Below are 22,717 nucleotides of genomic sequence, written 5' to 3'. Positions count from 1 at the left end.
AGCCGCACTGAGCAGATTTGTATTGGCGTGCCGTCTGGGCAGCGGGAGGAGCCCGTGGGGCCCCTACCCCTTAATAGAAGCAATGATCAGGCATTTAATCACAGGCAGAAACGCCCACCGCCTGGCCGCTGCTCCTGGGGCATCGATCACACACGACTCTACATACTAATCAGCCTTCAGGGCTCACGGTGCAGGGCCGGACGTAATGGAAACAGGCCTTCCCCCAGCAAGCTGTAGAGTAAACATGCTTTAGCGTGTGTTATCACTGATCGTTGCGAAGTTACACCAAGTCCTGGGCAGCGCACAAACTGTGTGTTTCCATCTACAGGCCTGGCAGGATCTCAACAGACAGATGAATAAGGCTGTTATTATGGGACATCTTAGGTGTTTACTAGAGGTGTTTACTTCTGTACTTCAAGCATTTTAGTTTTGTCAGAATTGCTGATTGCTGTATTGTATTCCTGATGGATCGATGAACTGCATTCAAGAACTTCACCATTTTAATTATATTTTGCTGAATTCAGGGATATTATCTGCTGTTTATTAGTAAATACATTATTCAAGGTTTTTCTGACATGGACATTCCAGCACAGTTGTGATGGCAACCAATCAGTCTGACCCACTCTGTTCACCAAGGTGCATTACACCCAGAATTCAGTAATACCAGTTAGTTTTCCATTTCGCTCTGGGGACTAGCATTACAGGGCCATTGCCCACACAGCTACTGCACAAACCACAGCTCCTTCTTAACCTGGTGTCCTGTTACCGTGGCTTCTCCATCAAGGTCTTGCCAACGAGCCATGGTTGTCCCGTAGCTGCACTGAAAATGCAATTAAAACAGACATGAGCTCATTGGGGCCTCCTGCCTGGTCCCATTCTGTCATATGGCCCGTCTCCCCTCTGCAACCTGACACAGGGGGACAGATATGGTGACATCTAAGGGTCAATGGCAATCCACCCCTGCCTTCTGCAATGACCTCTGCTCCTTCTGCAGACCTCAGTCAGTTATTGATTTCAGTGATTGAAGTTAGGTTTATTGATATGAGCTTAGGGCCCTTCATGTTTTAAATAAAAACATTTAAAAGTTTTTTGACATTTTTTGGTAGGGTTATTTCCCGTAGCAGTGAGAATGTGCTCTCCTGTGGATTGTTCTAACACCAAGCAGCCATGCAACTCACAAAACCGACATTGTAATAATACGGTTGAGGCTTTTTCAGTATTTAATGTTTAACAGCATAAATCTTGAATGCCAAGTATTCTGTACCCTGTGTAGTCTACTCTTTAAAGTGTAGACTTTGTAACACGAACTAATAAAGAGCACCACACTGTTTCTGACATTCCTTGAACATGTGCTTATGTTCTCGGTGGACCTCTCATGGTAATTTATTCTTGCTTCCTTCCTTCCTCTCTGTCATGCATTCATGGTGGGTAGTGCCTACTGAGGCAGGGTAAACACAGCAGAAAGGCCCTAACGAGGGAGGGGGAGCAGGCGCCGGTTGCAGACGCGGCACTTGGCACATGCCAGTCAGTGGGCAGCCAAGTGCAGCGGCCCGGATTAGCCAGCCTGACAGCCGCCAAGGGGCACCGTTCCCTCCCCGCAGCTCGCGCCCTTCCAGCCGCACGCCTGCTCCGCTGGGCCGATCTCCCTCTCTGCCGCATGCCACCCACAGCACGCTAGGGGCCCGCCGAAAGGACGGAGTCTTTTTCTCACGCGTGCCCTTTTTACAGGCCAGAAGACACAGGCACAAGCACAGGCTCAGAATCAAGGGTAAAAGAGTAAGCTGGCACCCTGGCATCGCCCCCAAGCCACACCCCCCTCCCTGTGGTTGGCTGCTGAGTCCTGCCACTGTAGTGCCTTTCCTGGACCCTTGTTTTATGAAAACATGTGCGCATCCTCATTCTCTCTCTGACCCTGTGCAGAAGGAGGATGGCTGTGTGGTTTTCCCTGCGTGTGTCCCCACTGACCTCTGGATGTCACTTATGTATAATTATACTGTGCTTAATGATGTCACAGGTGAGGAATGTTAAAAGAAAAAAGGAAAGAAGCAAAGCGAATAACACACAAAACAAGAGCTCAAATGATAAGGACAGATACAAAAGGCAAAGGTAATTATTAATGTTAGTAACCAACAAGCAGTCATGACACTGAGGTGGCGCAGTACGTGAGACCACACACCACCTGTCTGGGGAGGGACACAAAAACCATGCAGGAGGCACCTGAAGATGCAAAACAGACCGGCAAAGCAAAAATAATAAGTAAATAAGTAAAGAAATAAATAATGGACGGGAAATAAATAAAAAAACAGTGAAGTGAAGTTAAGAAGTTAAGCTTCTTCTTGTGCTTTCTAATTGAACAACTCTCAAGTTCTCAGAGAGTAACTGAGAGCTTTGGTCATGGTAACAAAAAAACTGCTAGAAAAAAATGACTGAGAAATGCAGGAGAATATATGAGAAATACGTGACTTACTGACTAACATACCACTACCCTGTCACCATGACACTACCCTGTCACCATGACGCTACTATGACACTATCAGACCACTATTGTGTCAGTACAGTGGTGAGAATATCCACAACCCCATTAATACTTAATAAGCAGTGCTCCTGTGGTCAGAAGCCAACAAGTGATGATCTGAATGGAGAGTGGATGAAAAAAAGTGGATGACAACCACAATCCACTTTCTGGCTCCCTTCTGCCGAAAAGAGAGCAATAAATAACATTTTGCTCTGTAAATTGGATTGCATAGGGGGGAAAAATGACCTGCTCTTTTGCTAAAGACCTGCTCTCACTGCCATCGTGCGGCTCCTCGCATCTCAGCGGGTCCGTGGTGTTCTGGAGGCGGGCGGGTTTTTCACATGCCCGGTTAACGAGCACGCCGCGCCTCACAGCCCCCAGTCCCGGCCCCACTCTCAGCGGCATGCTGGGATGGCAGTCCCGATGGCTGCGAGGACCAGCCTCTTAATGACAGGGTCCCACACGGACGCTTACTGGAACTGCCATGATCGAGCCGCCAAACACGTCCCTGACAGCCAAGGCTGCTGTGCACAACACGTGTCTGTGACGGGTCGTAAATTCTCTGTTAATCACAGCGATCAGACATGGGTCGAGATCCCACGATGTGCGCTAGGTCATTCATGGCTGTTGGCATGAGGGTGGAAAAGGAAGGCAACATTGTGACAGGTTCAGATGGGAACATAATGAGACTCAAAGGATTTCCTTCCTCCAAAGGACACAGAGCAATATCTTGAGACTTTTATAAGTGTCATGACTTATTTCTCTGGCTTTGTTTAGAAGGTATGGTCTCCTTATGCATGCTGGTTCCCTTTTATTATGTTTTGTAATATTGTAATTGCATGTAGTAACCGACGCATTCACCACTCCGAACTCAGGGGTATTCTGTGTGTGTGCGTGTGTGTGTGTGTGTGCGTGTGTGTGTGTGTGTGTGTGTGTGTGTGTGTGTGTGTGTGTGTGTGTGTGTGTGTGTGTGTGTGTGTGTGTGTGTCTCATCTAGGAAACCAGCAGGACTATCATGCATCACCTGGCTCCACCCAGGCCTTCATTGGGATTTGTAGTGCTCTTGGTGCTCATTAGGTTTAACAATCTGTTATAACTCATCCTTAACAAGTTGCTTGTTATATTACATGGGGCACTGGATATTTACTTCTGAGTTCCCTCATCCATTTCACAATGTACCCTGATTTTCAGGCAGGGAGCTTTTTAATTGGATGATTTAACTGTGAGTGAAGGTGTGTCTTTTCAGGAGCACTTGTTGCCAACCCTCCAAGAGATCCAGGTTTGGCCTCCTACCCATATGTAACATGCTGGATTCAGCTAATCTGGCAAGGGAGCTCCAGAATTATAATGTAAAAAAATATAGCTGGGAGAGGAAAAGTTTGTCCTTTACACAAGTTGATGGCAGTTTGGTGGTAGAAATGGTGAAAATCTGGTGAGTTCGAAAAAACTTGTTTGGTAGAGTGACAGGGATCGTATGGTAGAGTGATAGAGGGATCGTATGGTAGAGAGATAGGAGGGATCGTATGGTAGAGTGATAGAGGGATCGTATGGTAGAGAGATAGAGGGATTATATGGTAGACAGATACAGGGATCATAAGGTAGAGAGATACATTGATCGTATGGTAGAGAGATAGAGGGATCGTATGGTAGAGTGACAGAGATCATATGGTAGAGAGATAGAGGGATCGTATGGTAGAGAGATAGAGGGATCGTATGGTAGAGTGACAGAGATCATATGGTAGAGAGATAGAGGGATCATATGGTAGAGAGATAGAGGGATCGTATGGTAGAGAGATACATTGATCGTATGGTAGAGAGATAGAGGGATCGTATGGTAGAGTGACAGAGATCATATAGTAGTGATAGAGGGATCATATGGTAGAGAGATAGAGGGATCATATGGTAGAGAGATAGAGGGATCGTATGGTAGAGAGATAGAGGGATTATATGGTAGAGAGATAGAGGGATCGTATGGTAGAGAGATAGAGGGATCGTATGGTAGAGAGATAGATGGATCGTATGGTAGAGTGACAGAGATCATATAGTAGTGATAGAGGGATCATATGGTAGAGAGATAGAGGGATCATATGGTCGAGAGATAGAGGGATCGTATGGTAGAGAGATAGAGGGATCATATGGTAGAGTGACTGCATGACGTGATGTACTGCACTGTATGCACTGAGCGTTGAAGCCATGTGTGGCCCTTTCTATGTAGCGCTGTGGTAATTGCCGTTTCTGAGATACAGCTCTCAAGCAAACAGGGCCGACGCCATGGGGAGCTGTCTACACAGTCAGTGCATGCTGTGCAGCAGAGTCACAGCAGCCATGCAACTGTGCACAGCCCACAGTGATCAGCACAGAGAAGACGCATCCCTTCGTCCTAGGCCTCAGCCCACCACTCCAACTCCGACCGTCTACAGACACACATGTGCGGCTGCTAATGGGCCACTCTGTGTTAACGTTTTAAATGAAGTTTAAATATGAATTGCTGCTCGTTGGCATGCCATTAAAGTAAGACCCATCAGCGTGGCAATTACTCATTGCTAATGAAGCTATCAATTTATTGATCAGTAGATTGGATTGCGTGGTCTACCGTTGAGCCTTAATCGGTTCTCCGCCTAATGTCACTTTCTGTCTTTTGGTGAATTCTCATTTCCCAGATGAAGCCGCTCATGCTGCTGACGGTAATCCTCACACAGTCCTAACATCCTCTCATCCCCCATCTGTTTTGAACCCAATTACTATAGAGCCCAAATCCACAAACCACACTTTCTTGGTGGATGTTCTGTGTTCTCTGAGGAATCTGGATGGCCTTCATCATTGCCAACATTGGAAGCATATGAGTTTCATTACAGCATCTTTTTTTTTTCTTGCCTGAAAGCAACACTTTCTCCTGTTCTCATAATAAACCTGTCAAGAGGGGGACCTTCATCATCCAGTTCCAGCTATCTGAGAAGTACAGAGGGAAGCTCTCGGTGATAAAGACATAAATACATTTGAAAAAAGGAGATTTAAGAGTGGCACGAACCAGGGCCTTTTGAAGCGGGACTGTGGAGAGGTCTCAGAACATCCCTCAAGAGTCTGGGTCCACCACATACTCCACACATACTCTACACAGTAGAAAGACCTATTGCTGTTTCCAATGCCTACCTAATTTACTGCACGAAGAGCTCTCAATACACTGGAACTTATTTAAAAGGCTTGCTTCAGAGTAAGGCTTATAATTGCTTCACGAATATCTGGCAAGACCACTTTGGAATATCATTTCAATTCAGTTCACTGTAATGCTATAAGCTGCATTATGTGTTTTTGGCAACTCGTACCTTCATTTTTAATGGTGCCCAAATAGCAGAAAACAAATGAATGTTTAATGTATGTCAAGCAGATTCAACAGGGAAAGGTTGCTTTGATTTACCTTTACTGTCTAAACTAAAGCAAGAAGTGATCCTGCCTGCACTGATTTTAGAACACTTCAATTAAAGGTAAAATATTTCACGAGTCAAAATGAGCTTAGCTCTGTTTAATTCATAGCAAAAAGCTCAAGAACTTCGTTTCCGTGGAAACTAGAAAAGAAGGATGAAATTGCGAATCAGAACAAGAGGGAGAGACAGACCAGTGCAGAGTCTGTTGGACTAGGCCCCTCCTTTTACTGTCATTTACTGTCAAGAACGACCATTAGTTGCTCTTCTACTGGAGACTTTTTACAGTGTGGTAGGTCCTGGATGCATCATGTCTGTCTCTGAAAGATTGTGTGTGTGTGTGTGTGTGTGTGTGTGTGTGTGTGTGTGTGTGTGTGTGTGTGTGTGTGTGTGTGTGCCTATGTGTTTTGTATGTTTGTACATTTGTGTATGCTCATGTACATGCATGTGTGGGTTTTCAGAGCTCATATAATATTTTGTCACTCTTATGTGCCCATAAGATGTGTATTCTGTCATACCTAGTTGAACTTAGTGATTGTGAAATAGTATGTAAAACGAGGCATCTCCTGTCCAAACTGTGGCCTGGTGCTTGTTAGTGAAGGAATTATAAGTCCACAGTTCAGGATGCACTAATTGCAGAGGGGTGGGATGTCTAGAGAAATCTGCTTGTTAGACTGCAGTGTCGCATAAATTTGTCAGCCAAGCTCTTGTATGATGACATGATCATGTGACGTTTCCATGCGTTTGGAGAGAGACTCCTGGGAGCCCTTAGCAAAATTTCACTGTCAGCCATTTTACGTTCACCACGCTCTTATTATATATTTGCTCCAACACGGTGTTAACAATTCTTTCACCATATCTCACTTGTCTTCCTGTCGAAGCCACATTTGTGTCAGCCATCCCAGAACCACTTGACAGTTTTCTGATCAGCAGAGGTTTAGCCTCTTGAACTGTACATTTAGACACACCTCAGCATTGAATAATCAGTCCCAAAAACTCCCCCAGTGGTTCCACCCAGTTGCTGGCCTACGCAGTGGCCTGGATAAACAGCACGGTCAAGTTGTTGGCCCCTTTTGTCTTGACTGCTGTCACCGGCTGAGGTAATAAGGACCAGAGTGTCTGACTGTCTGACTAATTGGTGCAGACGGTTTGTTTCAAGTGACACCGAGATACATCATGGTTAGGCTATTACTGTCTAATGTATATGGGGCTGAATTAATTCTCACCTCCAGTACTATTGTGCCTTTTCACGCAAACCTGAAACCTTGGTCTTTCAGCAAAAAAGTGCACATGTACATCAAATACCACAGTCTAATCAACACACCCCAAAATCTTAGTAATGACTAAGACTTAGTGTTTACAGCATTTTATTTTAGCACAAATTGCTAGAACTGTCCTAAGTAAACTTTTAAAAAGACACTTTAGATATAAGGGCACCACTGGTAAATGTTAGCCAAAGAATATTTATTGCCTGTGGCTGATGATTTATTGTGCTTTTGTAAGTGCTATTTAAAACAAAGGGCCCTATTGCTGGCACCCTGTGGTGGAGCGCTTGAAGAGACCACTGCTGCTAACGTCTTCAGTGGTAGCAGGGCAAGGAGGGACAAATTACACCCAGAGGGAGCCTTTAAGGAGAAGCAGATTACACCCTGAAGAGTGACCCTTCGAGGAGAGATTACACCCAGAAGAGTGAGACATATTGGGTTCTGTAAATATTACATTTGTCTCAGTGAAGACCTTCATGTTTATCCCTTAAAATGATGATGCAGTGGGGGGGGGGGGGGGGGGTGATGATGTGTATATGAACCACATGGATTCGGGATATTGTGCGTGAACATTGAGCCCAGATCAGAACATTTTTGTTGTTGTTGTTGTTCCACTGTTGTTGTTGTTGTTTGTATGGTCTACTATTCATCACTTTTTGTGTGGGTTTGTTTCATAGAACAGTGCCCAGTGGGCAAAGCAGAGAGAGTAACAGCAAGCAAAACTTTCTGAAAGAGAGTAAAATCAGAACCCTCGAACACACTGGTGTTCACTTGCAGTCTGGATGTACTGCATGTTCCTGTGTTCCCTACACTCTCAGAGCAGCTGCACCTCTTCATGGTAATTAGCTAATGAGCTAGGTCAGTATAGCGACGATGCTAACCCGCGTGACATCAGAGAAGCCAGTTCTCTGAAAGGGGAACGCGTCGCACCCTCCTCTGTGGTGACCTCCTATCACTGTGTGCTAATCCTCCTCACTGCTGCGCTGGTCTGCTCCAGACCCAGCCTTACATACTGCATCTGCAACTTGACTGCGCCTGCCAAAGGTTTAACATGACACCTCTAGCAGCTCCGTGCTGGGTCCGAAAGACCCCTGCCTCGTGGAAATAAAGTGCTCAGGCTTGTCCCGCCGTGCCGTTTGTGCAACGCTTCAAGCCGCCGTCAGTCAGCAGATGGGAAACGCGTTCAGGAGCTACTTCTTCCTTCGGCTTGGCCCGGTCCCAAGGACCACGTGCGCACCGGATCCGAAAGGCTGTGGCGGAGCAGCATGTCAGAACGAGCAGGGCTGGATTCATTCACATGGTGCTCAGTGAAAGCTCCTTTAACTGCATGACTTATGACAAGACTAAAATAAACTCTTAGAGATTGTGGTTTTAATGTGGGAGTGTGGAACAAACTGGCTAAAAGTGTTAAAGGTGCACCTACCATGAGATAGGTGAGATCCAATTCCCAACAGAAAATAACCTGATAGCTGTAATAACTGGTTGCACAATTTATTAATTTAAGGTTCTTAAAATCTGTGAAAAGTTAACCACAATAACATCTCAAATGCATTTTCATTTCTACTATTTTTTACTAACAAAGATTATACTGGTAATATATATTGTATGCATTTTCTGTAAAGTTTCAAGCACATGCTTATGTTTCTTGTTTTTAGTTTATTTTATTGTGTTTAATTAGGATTGTACCTCATTTATTTGCATTTGCGTGTGGAAGTGTGTTAGAAGGCACCCGTATATGGACCATTTGGCTTGGCAGCTGTCAGATTGCCACTTCTGTATTTAATTGTATTTAATTGCTTTTTCCCACTGCAGTGTAAACCTCTCACCTGGATATTTGCATTTTTCAAGTCTCTAGTTACATGCAAACCATACTCATCCTAGACATTTGCTTACTAAGCAAAACCTGGAAGTTGTAAGCAAAAGTGTCGCTGCCGTGCTGCGTAAAGCCTTCACAACCGCATGGTGGTGGCTCCTGTGTTCTCCCTCATGGAATACATTTGGCAGTTTTATCTGAACCATGCAGCAGAAATCTCAAATCTACTGAGCTTTTTTAGAGCTTGGCGCACCGTGTTGCAAAACCACACCTACCACACCTATACCACATTTGTGTGAACACTACGCTTTCTGAGTAAACTAATGTTGCCACTCATCTTATCTGCTCCAAATACTAATTTTAATTATAACCAGAGACTACAGCAATGTTCTTATGCCTAACCAGACAGCTCTCATATAGTCTGGCTATGGAGTAGAATTATCATCAGTTTACAGAGTAGAATCACAGAGCAGAATCACAGACAGACTCACAGAGAGACTCACAGAGCAGAATCACAGAGCAGGTTCACAGAGCAGGTTCACAGAGCAGACTCAGAGACTCACAGAGCAGACTCACAGAGCAGAATCACAGAGCAGACTCAGAGACTCACAGAGCAGAATCATAGAGAGACTCACAGAGCAGGTTCACAGAGCAGACTCAGAGACTCACAGAGCAGAATCATAGAGAGACTCACAGAGCAGAATCACAGAGCAGACTCAGAGACTCACAGAGCAGAATCACAGAGAGACGCACAGAGCAAAATCACAGAGTAGACTCAGAGACTCACAGAGCAGAATCACAGAGTAGACTCAGAGAATCACAGAAAAGAATCAAAGAGCAGTATCACAGTGTAGAATCACAGAACAGAATCACAGAGAGACTCACAGAGCAGAAACACAGCAGAATCATAGAGCAGACTCACAGAGCAGAAACAGCAGAATTATAGAGCAGACTCACAGAGCAGGTCAGGATGCAGGACATTCATAGGCAGTCTGGAGGCTATAAAGGTTCTGGGTAGTGCATTTTCACTTCCTGTAGTGGACTATGAGAGAGAGAGAGAGAGAGAGAGAGAAGAGAGAGAGAGAGAGAGAGAGAGAGAGAGAGAGAGAGAGAGAGAGAGAGAGAAGGAATTCTTACTAATGTCTACAAGGAAACAAACAAATATTGAAACTAAATGCAGGTGGATACACAGACGTAAACCATAATTTTATACATTACAAAGTTTTTCCCACAAAACATCCCTGAAGATGTTTATGTTCTCTAGCTATCTGGTCCTCTCATTTCTTCCCATGTGGAGTTTTCCTTTTCACGCAAGAGCCAGAGGAAGACATTACAGACCATCCACATAAACACATCCTGCAGGGAGGACTGTGTGTGTGTGTGTGTGTGTGTGTGTGTGTGTGTGTGTGTGTGTGTGTGTGTGTGTGTGTGTGCGTGCGAGCAGCAGATCCTAATCCTAAATCAAGGTTGCTGGCTGCAGGAAGTGCTTCTCCTTTAGCTGGAGCAATGGGAAAGGTCAGAGTACGTCTTCACTGAGCGAAGCCCATGCAGCAGTCACACACCATGCAGCAACTGGCACTGCAAGAGTGACTACGACACATGGACACAAGCGAGGAGCGATCCCTGTTCCTTGTAAAGGCATAGTAGTGCTTTGGCTTTTCATCAGACAAATCTAAGGCTTTATCAGGCCTAGCATGGCCTGAAGCATCCTGACACAGTCCCTGGTGTGTAAGGGACACATCCGTGTTTTGCATCATTTAGCCTCTGCACCCTTTTTATACATTGTTGTTAACATCAGGACACAGCAATAATCATGAATGTCATTGCCCTGTTATTAAAAAAATCAGCATTATCAATATTTTTGTCATGTTTTTTATTGTTATTAGTAGTAGTAGTATTAGTAGTAGTGTTATCATTATATTAATAATACAATTAACAATAATAAATTAATAATACATAAATAAATAATAATAATTATCATTATCTTTGATAACAGAGCAGGAGGGGTTAGGGTTAGGATTAGATGCATGCGGATGCATTACTCATCACACATGAGGGAAGAGTCCAGTCTGCATGTGCATGCCTTATAAAGGTCTTGCTATATTAGGCTAACTTGTAGGTCATTGCAGAATATACTGATAATGCTGAAGAGAGCAAATTAGCAGTGTTGTCAAATGTTCAGCCTCCTCTGCTGGCAAAGTGTGCTAATTGACTCGAGACCTACTAAACTTCAGATAAATATAGATAATGCTGCCACATCGCAGCAATGCAGTAAATACCATATGGAAGGTAACAGATTGTTCTAAAACTGTAATTCAAGAATATGCAAATACAGATGTACTTATGATTCCGTCCTAATTTGGCTGTTAGGGTTAGTTAGCTCGGAGACTCAGTTATCTCTGAGGCTGAGCTGAAGACTGTGGCAGTTCCACTCCATCACTCACAATGTGTAGTGTTTTCCAAGAGTGAATAGCAAACTACCCCCCCCCCCCCCCCCCCCCCCATTCAACCACACTTCAGACTTGGTCCTCTTAAACCTCGAGTGTTGCCGTTGCCTTGTGCCATGTTTCACTGACACTAAACTATGGTGAATGCTGCATCTTTGCGCTTGTGACTGGGAAGACCTTTGCTGACTTTGGTTGATACTGGACATGATTTCAGCTGAGCTTTTCAAAATGCTATGATCAACTGGAGTTTTGATGATGAGGTTCAAATTATGAAACAGAAATATTAATTGGTATTTCACTATGATGTGCAGTGAAACAGGTAACCATTTCATTCCTATTTCACACATGAACCCTTGGGAAATGTTGTCCCCATGTATGCTGATCCATTATAAATTGTCATTCTTACTGATTGAAGGTTCAGATGCAACACACAATGGAAACAACCAGTCACCAAATGATGGATAACAACCAAAGACATTGACATAGTGCTGAATGCCTGGAGCACTCCTCCATCACAGAGCAGAGAGCTTAGTTAGGTATGGCAGAGAGAAAGAGGACTACACGTACCAGCATACCTTACACCAGCCTCTCAGAGCAGGTCCTGCCTCTCACCCATTAAGAAGCACGTCCTGAATCATCGCTCTCACAGAACGCTTTCCCAGATGGCCATTTGGTTCACTTCTGAAGAAGTGATGACTGCTGTCCTGGGCCCATTGTGGGTGTGGGTCTTGGCTGTTTTAAAGCTGCATTTTAAGCTTTTCCCATTGTACACATGTAAACAGGTAATTATAGACGTAAATAGAAATACAACTAATTGTTTTTCATTCATTTAATAATTTGTTTTAGTGACAGAGGGATGTGGTGACTGCTAAATTTAGGGATGTATTAAGAGTCAAACTGAGGTGTGTGTGTGTGTGTGTGAGAGAGAGAGAGTGAGAGAGAGTGAGAGAGAGAGAGAGAGAGAGAGAGAGAGAGAGAGAAAGTGAGAGAGAGAGAGAGAGAGAGAGAGAGAGAGAGAGAGAGAAAGGTCACTCTCGCCATACCTCCCCTCAAACATCACTTATCCGAAAAGCTTCAGAACAGGCTTAGCCATCAAAGCCTGGGTGACCTTCCAGGCCAGTCATATCGCTCAGGTGGTTTTCATGCGTAATCCTACTGGTTGACAAGTCATCTGTTAATAATTGTGTGTGGGACAGGCCCAGGGTGTGGAACCTGAGCTGTGTGTCCATCAAACTGTCAGTGTTCTGACAGATAACTTAGTGCCAGCGCAGGATCATACTGACAGGATTATCAATCAACACAGGTGCTCACACGGTGTTAGTGTGCGTGTGTGTGTGTGTGTGTGTGTGTGTGTGTGTGTGTGGGGTTGGGGGGTGTAGTGAGAGAAACCACAAGTATATTGTAGTATTGTGTTTGAGTTTTACATATACTGTTACAACACACACATACACACACACACACGTGCAGTTCATCAGGGCATTCACTGGATGTGTGTGTAATTACCTGTGTGAGAGATTGTGTCCACATTAGTAAAGAGGAGCTTAGGATGGCTTAAGTCTTGGCTTAAAGATGGGGATGAAGTCAGGCTCTGGTAAAGGTGAGGCAAGTATTGAGCGGGCTGGCCTCACTATCGACAGCCTGAGACCAGTTCTCTCTCCCAATGAGAGCGCCGCAGCACGTCTGGTGAGGCTAGACGCTCTGTTCCGGCAAACAGACAGACAGTCAGAAAGACAGAGAATGAACAAGTAGAGAAATGCTTTTTAACAAGGGAAGAACAGTATCTAAACCTCACGAACTAGGCTGTTAGAGGTGAGTGTTGTTAGGACTGTTGCCAATGTATGCTCAATTAGAGAGAGAGAGAGAGAGAGAGAGAGAGAGAGAGAGAGAGAGAGAGAGAGAGAGAGAGAGAGAGAGAGAGAGAGCAAATAATTAGCAGTCAGGTTCTGAGTTTCATTATACCTTTAACTTTCAGTACACTTTGAAAGCTTCCTGGGGCTCACTTTAAACTCAGCCTTTAGAGTGCCAGCACTCTTATGCTTCCCATCTCTTGTCCTTTCTGTCGAAGCTCAGCCGATCAGTGTGGGTGAAGCAATCAGTGTGGGTGTGAGTGGAGGCTTGAATGGATTAGATTCAGAATTGTGACAAATGGAGTCCATTCAAAGTGCCATCTGCACACAGCTGCTCAGAGTCAAGCAGCATCACATTAAGTGGTCTCTCTCTCTCTGTGTGTGTGTGTGTGTGTGTGTGTGTGTGTGTGTGTGTGTGTGTGTGTGTGTGTGTGTGTGTGTGTGTGTGTGTGTGTGTGTGTGTGAAATGTTTATGTTTACCTGTGTTGATGTGAAAACTGTTCTACATTTTTTTCTCATTCTGTTACACACGAAACGGAGCTCAGATCTGCCCATAAAAGTACTGTTTAAACACTACCACTGTCAAATTCTGCCATCAGAAATAAGGATTAATGCCTTTTCTCAGTGATAAATTAATAAATGTATTCACAGGGAATCAGATAAAATCTGGAACTGTTGTGCCCTCTAGTGGTCAATCATTGCTCTTGTCACCGGAGCTTAATGTGTAAAGTACAATCCTGTATTTTGCAGCCTCTATCACAGAGACTATTGCTTGGACTATGGTTTTGATTAATTGCTGGGGAGGGGGGGGGGGGTGTTGGCTGGTGCACAGCATCTAAAATAAATTTCCTTTGAAAATAAATACAGATATGTCTAACTTTGTCTCCTTAAACTCTAAAAGTCTTACTCTGTCTTCAGACCAGACATTGTGTTGTCATGCGTCATGTCCCTTCTTTCCTGCCATAGCATAAACATTTGCTCCGTTGCTAGATTATCCATCATAGCCAGGGCAGCTTTTTTATAGCTACGAGTGATCTGCCTTACCTTGGAAAAAGTCGACGTAGCAGAAATGTTACCCAAAGATGTCAGCTAGCTCATAAGCCGGCCTGATAGAGAGGGCACTACTCTGATGGATTTTGGTAATAGAAGGTCAAAAAGTTCAGGACGTGACAAGGATTTTGTGACTAAGGAAATGCATGTGTCAGCACTCAAAGTAACTCAATGGTCTTGGGGCATTGAGAGATATATAGGTATTGATAAACTTACATGCAATGTGAATTCACACACTGCAACTTTTCTTTACATTATTATGCTAATATTTCTTATCTTAAAAAAATCTAAATGTTAAAATCATACATTATTCATACATTAATCTACATTATGATCATACAGGGCAACTCTCTGGCCACTCTTACATCCTTCCACTAGAGGGCAGCAGTTTACTTCTAAGAAGTAATAAAGAGCACCTCCACAGTGAAACTTATGGATAGAAAGAGAAAAATTATATATATATATATATATATATATATATATATATATATATATATATATATATATATATATATATATATATCCTAAGCCATATTAGGATTAATGGAGAAGTAATTCAGAATTTATATAATTTATTTAATTATAAATAATTTTGCTGGAGAATAGTCTAAACAGAACAGCAGGCCTGGAAAAATACTGTAGACTAACTAGAGAGGCTGATTTAAACTGAGAAGAGGCCTTGTTTTTGAAGTAAATGAAACTGTACTTCAGTAAATTAAACCCTTAAAAACAGATTTATTTTTTGCAGCATCTGAGAGAGATTTAAAGAATGAAATCCCTAATCCTAATTCAATCCAAAGGATAATGGTTATATTAAGGAGAGGTGGGCATTTCTATATGAATAAAACATGGCCTAGGATATTAAGATCCATGTTTACAGTTTTCCTACTCCACTGTCATCCCCATTACGCTTTATCAAGATGTTATCAGATCAAGATGTTACTTGTCTTCCTCTGGAGGGAATTACTGGTCTTCCTCCTCCCCAGACCTCTTGAGTTATGGTCTCTCTCCTATCCAGACCTTTGAGTTATGGTATCCCTCCTCTCTAGACCTCTGAATTATGGTCTCTCTCCTCTCCAGAGCTCTGAATTATGGTCCCCCTCCATTCTAGACCTCTGAGTTATGATCTCTCTCCTCTCCAGACCACTGAGTTATGGTCTCCCTCCTCTCCAGACCTCTGAATTATTGTCTCCCTCCTCTTCCGAGCTCTGAGTTACACACAAACATAGATCATATATACTTATATGCTTCAATAGGCTGAAATAAAATCTGTAGATCACTTGTTTCTTAGCCATGTGGGTATTAAATGTGGGTATTATGTTATTTTAAAATGACACTACTGACTAACCTGCTGGGCATTTATAATGTTACAAATACCATTACAAAACAATAAAAAACAATAATACAACAATACAATAATACAATACAATACAACACCACAGGTTTGATTTGATTAGTGTTTGGCTCTTGTCATTAACATGCAACATTAAGAACCTGATATGGATTATGGATTATGGATTGCAAAAATAAACATAACCACAGATGTATAACTTTTTAAATACTCATGTTATGCTAGAGAACAGAGATGATTAAGATGGTCAGCTGTTTTGCATTAACCAGATGAACCTGGGCTTTGACACACATAGAAGATGACAGATGAAGAGAGACAGATTGGAAAGGTTAATCTTCACTTGCTTTTTAATAATTGATTTGGAGTGTATTAAATCTGTTTAGAAGTTTATAATAAATACTGTTCAGTCTTAATTTGTTTCAAAGGCTCACATAGCTAGTGTTTTTTCATGTATATTTAATGTCAAATTCTAACTGTAAGACTCATAACCACGCATTGATCGTCTCAGTCCTGTCACCTGGATTACTTTTGTCTCAGTCTCTTCCTAATAATTGAGTTCAAGTATCTCATCCATAGGAAAAAAAAACTTCAGAGACCAGGACGTGACACAGAGGATGTATTTCCTCCCTTTGAACTAATTTCCATTGTGTTGTAGACGTTATAGATATATCACTTTTCAGTGGCTATAAGTGCATGTAAAAGAGAGAAACCAAAATGAATGCACCCCCCACACACAAATATAATTACATAATCCAACCACTCTTATCCATCTTTTTACATTAAATGTTGTTTTTCGTGTTTCTTCTTTCTTTTGAGATGCCATTATGTTGAACATTTAGATTGATTTGGTAAGATACTGTATCTGGAGATTACAGACTAGTGATGTCTGTGAGGGGTTTACAGTTCCAGACCCCAGGGAAACCCGGACAGTCACATGAGAGTATATGTGTGTGTTTGACTGCATATACATGGTTGGCCTCATGAGTGTCACAGGGATTGAGAGTGGAGCCCTAATCTTAGAGTGGATCAGTCTTTTTAAGTGGTACACAAATAAATAAATAAAGAAATAATACAGGGAGCATAACAAATTGAAGTCAAATCCCTTCTTCCAAACACAATATAATCCCTCACTGTGATTGTTTTGTGTGCGTGTCTGTGTGTGTATCTGCATTCCTCTGTGTCTGAATGTGTGTACATAGGAGTGTTAATGTGTGACTACCTGATATTCTACTAGAGGGATTATGAAGTTATCAGCACACTGTTTTCAATAAAACACTTTGCTTCTAGTAGTGTTTTGCTTCACCCTGTACTAAAAAAATTAAATGGGTTCCACTAATGAGACAAACAGAAGAGTCCCTGAAAGGTTATAAATAGAATCTATAAATGTTACAGTTGTATAAGTTTAATTGGTTCTGTCAGAGAAGGAACAATAACAAAACTACCCAGCTTGGGAAGTACTGCTTTAGCCAAATCTTTCACACAGGCAGCCTTGGGCTGTAACATGTTTTCTCTGTTCTTGATTTGATTGTTTTAACAAGTGGTTATTCACAATGACAGCTCTTGATTCCACTCTTCTGAGATGTCCTTGTTTGGGGGGATCCTGGGGGGATTCTTGAGTAAATGACTGAGCGCTTTTTCATACCTGAATAGTTCTAATGTCTGTTAGCTTTTTATTTGTGGAAGTCATTTTCAAAACATACATTATTGTCAGTAAAAAAAAATGTCAGATCATATATTGTTCAAAACTCAACATATAAATTTGGATTAATGTCCTAGTTTAAAGGACAGCATTGTCTGAAATACAAATAAATCATAAAGGCATCTTTTGTCTTTTTGTAACAGCAGACTTTAACAAAGAAGCCTAATGAATACTGTCATTATATGGTAATGGAAAAATGTAACACCAATTATTCAAATAATCATGGATTTAATTAAAATTTACCACTTAGTTACAGCAAAATCAAAGACATATTCAATCACCCAGCCAGATTCCTCTAAGGTGCAGGACTCCCCATGAGGGTTAGGACCTGATTGTGCCTGGGTTTATGTAAGACATCTGTGCATGCTCACCTACTACAATTCAATGTTTTGCATACACACACAGGAGGTCTGTTTCAAACTGCTGTTCCATGGCACCACCCATACTACACACTCAGCACTCAGCCAGATGGCGTTAGCTTGCCTGTAATCCATGTGTCATACCCTCTGGTTCTGTCACAGCTGGGATTATAGAGTGGGTCAATCTCTACTAGCCCCCTGTCTCCGTCTCTGGCTCTATCCCTTTTCCCATTGAAGAGAACGACTGTCTTTCTGCCAGTCTTCTCAGAACATGTACTACCAGATGTCATTCCTGTTTCTCCACTGGCGGGAAGAGGGAGGACAGCAGCGCTTCCTTTACATGACACGTCTACTGCGCCACTACAAGTTCGGATGCTGTAGTAACCTGTAACATCTGTAGGATCAGTGTAGATCTGGTATCAACTCGCTACATTCAACATCTGCATGACTGAGAAAAGCAGCAGACTGCATGGATAAGAAGGGATTAGTTTGGTGGGTACAACGTTTTTGTGAAGGTTTAATTACTTTGTGGTGCTCTATAACCTTAAAATGGATGCTTTTGTAATTCTTATGGTAACAGTGAAATACTTACAAGAGAGTCTAGCTATACAATGTAAATAAATACAAGGGTTCATTGGAGAATGGAGGTTTGCTGTATATGGTTATTGATTTCATAATTTATATATATACGAAGAATTAATTGGGATAGGAGAAAGAAAGAAAGCAAGAGCGAGAGAATGAGAACGAGTGTGTGATTGCATCTGTGCATGTGTGTGTGTGTGTGTGTTTGTAAACAGTCTGTCAGACCGAGCATGTTTGGTAAGACCAGAGTTTTAATATATAACCAAAAGCGCAACCCAAAAACAGACAGAATTATAGGCAAAAATAGAAAAGTTTGAAAACCCAGCAAAGCTCCCAGGGATGGGATAAGCAAAACAGAGCAAACGCAATGTTTTTAAAATGTTTTTGTGTGGAAAATAATATTTCTATATATTCCAGGTACCTTCCATTTTTTTCTGGATAATGTGTGCATTTTTTACATATTGATTACGTTTACATTAGAGTTATTGGCTAACATTAGCTAGCTATAGGTTAGATTTGGCTGGTTTACCCTGGTTTAACAGTCTGACTACACACACTAAGAGCTATGCGTGGGAAAGTCAAGGCAATTGACTTGACATGAACATGTCAATACATGACAATTGACATGAACATGTATTAATTTCTGTTGTAATGTCAGATTAATGTAATCCTAACTTGGATTACATTAATCTGAGCAAAGGAGGAGCTATGTTACAAAATGACAACGCATATGCTACATTTTGGAAACGTGCTGCGAATTCAGAAAAACTGCAAATCCAGCACGGAAGTGGGCTTAAACAAATTTATGAATGAAATTTTTTAGCAGGGATTTTAATCTGTAGATTTTTATCCAGAAACAAAAGTTGTGTTATATAGTATCTCCACGTTGAATGGGACTTAAGTAGTGAAGCTCTTTATATGTAGCTAGCTAACACAAACGAAGTCTCTTACCAGGTTATATTTTGCCTTTTTTGTTGAAACATTTTGAGACATATTGTGTCATTTAGCTTATCTGTGACAAAATCACATACTTTTCACTTGGTAGTCGCTGTTTATATAAATGTAGCTAGCTAGGTATTCAGACACAATACCTCATAAAAAAATCAATTTAACTCATCCATATAAAACTCATATTTAACTCATATAAAATCCCATTTAAGCAGTGCCGTACTGTGCGTTCACCGAGTACTCCTTCTGCTACACAACACCCCCGCCCCCTACACACATTTCATTATTGTTCAATAAACCACATAAATCATACTGTAAATCACAGTATGGATTTCAAAATACAAATAACCCATGAACAGTAATAAAAATGAAAAAAAGTGGCATAGACAAAAAGCACAACATTTTCCTGTTTATCATAGCTTAATTTTCTGAGAAATGCATTCCGAAACGATCAACAAATCTAGGCCTATTTGAAGATAAAGTCCATCTTCCGCTCCTTTGCCTGAAAATGTTCGATGCCTTTCTCATAGAAAGACCCATTCCCTTTCATAGTTTTCCCTCTCATAGTTCCTCCGATAGAAAGTACGTACATAATGTTTTCTTTTCTAATTCAGACTTATAGGTGGAGTTTGCCTACCTCGCTGAATTATTGTGAGTTTTTTGTTGAACAGTAGTCTTGAAAAAGGCTTTTCAATTAGGTATGACACAATATCTCCCTCATTTGCATTTGCCATTTGAAGTTAGCTACTCAGCTAAATTAGCTAGTGCTTAATGACAGTGATTGAGTGCGTAGCACCTTCACTTCTGTGGATCCCTCGTGGAACCAGAAAAGAACATACAGACGGAGGCTGTTCTTAGAGGAGCTGGGGAAATCTATGGTGTCCTCAGAGATTGCGCGGAGACGGCACCCTCCACGTACAGCAGCTGCTGCTGCCATGGTGATGGATTTGCAGGCCCCTGTTGCTTCTCATACAGAAACAACTGATATAGCCATTGGCACTACTGCCACCAGAAAGAGAGGTGTGTGCTGGTTGTGCACAGGCCTAAAGAAGAGGTCCTCTACCACCTGCACCAAGTGTAACATGTGTATTTGTAGAGAGCACCAGGTCACATGCTGCAGTGCCTGCTGGTCTGCTTGAAATTAACTAAACTAAACTTTTAGTAGCTAAACTCAAAGTTGGTCCAGAGGTTAGAGAAGTCAGCCCCCATCTGTACCCCACCCTCATTAGGACCACTATGGGTCCTTGAGCAAAGGCTCTCCAGGCACCTTACATGGCTGCCTCTTGTTCCATATGTGTGTATTGTTGTGTTATGGTTAGGGGTTATAGTGAAATTCAGAGTTCTAATTCCATTGTACATTTGTGACAGCAATAACAATTACAACAAAAGTGTTCTTTCTTTCTTCAATTCCTTCTTTCTTTCTAAACTGAACACACACACACACACACACACACACACACACACACACACACACACACACACACACACACACACACACTTGGGGTTTCCCTGTTAGTCACATGACTCCATAATATAACTGGCAAAATTACAAGAATTTCATTCATCAGCCTAAAATGGAAAAATGGCTGAATCCAATGGAATATAGTAAAAATGTCAAATTTCACTACTTTTCTTCAAAATGAAATACTGACATTTCAAAATGCATGGTTTTATACTGTAACTGCAGTGAGATCAAAAAACGTGGTTTCAATGGAAGTCAATGGGGCATTTTTGGCCACGAAGGTGTTCAGAGGGAATATGTGGCACTACATAAAAATTGATAATGCAATAAAATCTATTTTTTTGCTAATCTTTGATATATCCAAGACTCTAATTTCCACCAATGTCCCATCCATCTAGTATTTATTATATGGAAAATAATTCAATTTTTGTGGGTTTTTTAAACAAATAATTAATCATTCATGTAATTAAACTGTCATTTAAAAGGTTAAAATTCTGGAAATGATTGAATATTTGATCATTTTGATCAGGGCTGAAGTAGATTAAGTGATTTATGAAAAAAAAGCAAAAAAAAAAATGTTGACATGAGGATTTTATTGCTGATTTTGTGCATGTACATTTTTGCCACAAAGGTGTCCAAAGGGTGCAAAATATGAAATCTGGCACTACATAAAAAATAATAATGCAATCAAAACAATTTTGTTACTAATCTTTGCCATATCTAAGACTCTAATTACCACCAATGCCCCATCTGTCTACTGTTTGTTTTATGGAAAATAATCAATTTTTTTTTTTTTTTTATTGCAATAATTCAAATAATTTAACTGTCATTTAAAGGGTTAAATTCCTGAAAAGTATTTCATGTTTGGTAGTTTTGAGTAGGTCTGAAATTGATTAAGTGATTTATGAAAAAAAAAGCAAAAAAAATATTGATGTATTATGATTTAAGAGCAGTTTTTTAGTGTGTGTACATTTTTGCCACGAAGGTGTCCAGAGGGAGCAAAATGCATCGAGCAAGTATGAATGACGTGTAAGAGTAAAATATATTAGATTTCAAAAATTTTATAAAAAAGTAGATTTTCTGCAAAAATTCATACCACTTGCTGCAACATAGTCAAAATGATAATTAAATGAAAAAAAATAATTGAAAAAAATGCCAGAGGAGGGCATAAGGGTTAAAGCAGCATAGACTTTTATTTGAAGACAATCATACACCTTTTAAGCTCTCACAGGCCACATCAAATGATGGGCCTTGAGTTTGACAAATTTGGCGTAGAGTGATACAGAGTGAAGTGTGGTGTGGAGTGTCAGCTGTGTTTGCAATATATGAATATGCAGTACAAGATAGCTTATGATAAGCATTATCATGTGATGTCAAAGATAACACCAAGTAAAGTGTCTTTCCTAATGTAGATTGGAGGACAGACTAAAAAACAATTATGTTTCATGGACTTTGCTGTTCCCAATAAATGTTGAATCTGAACATACTTAATGTAACATTTTGAATGAGGAATAATACTAATAAATAGTAACTAAAAATAAGTCCAATCCAGAGATGAAAGAAACACAGTAACAAAAACAATAACTTCGGTACACACTAACACGTACGCAACAAGACTTGAGACAATGAGTAATACACACAGCGGTGTTCCAGTGCACAGGGAGTCAAATAGATGGGACCAATAGATGAGAATTAGAATGAACCAGATTGGTAGGAGGATAATTGAAAACGTAGTCTGAAGAAATGGTGACAGGTGTACTGGGAAGGGTGCAGATTTTAATGTTCTAGAGGAGTGAAGACTGTAACCTGTACATGACATCAGGACCATCATATATGCAGAAGATCATGATGCCTTCCTTAACCCGAACCAGAAGTAGTTAATGAGCGATGGTTTTAATTGGTTACTTGAAATATTGTGTGATTAAATTACTATATAAAAAATTAGATTTATAATAAAATA

The 22,717-nt window shown here is 41.3% G+C and overlaps 1 protein-coding gene across 2 annotated transcripts in view; it reads left to right on the top strand.

Annotated features, from left to right (window-relative positions):
* kcnh2b (potassium voltage-gated channel, subfamily H (eag-related), member 2b) overlaps positions 1-22,717 on the top strand; it is a 153,562-nt gene that overhangs the window by 68,791 nt on the left and 62,054 nt on the right. The window lies entirely within an intron of this gene.

This window comes from Brachyhypopomus gauderio, chromosome 13 (assembly GCF_052324685.1).
Source record: "Brachyhypopomus gauderio isolate BG-103 chromosome 13, BGAUD_0.2, whole genome shotgun sequence".
In the NCBI taxonomy this organism is placed as follows: domain Eukaryota; kingdom Metazoa; phylum Chordata; class Actinopteri; order Gymnotiformes; family Hypopomidae; genus Brachyhypopomus; species Brachyhypopomus gauderio.
Note: the sequence above shows the minus strand (reverse complement) of the source record. Positions and strands in the feature narration are given on the sequence as shown.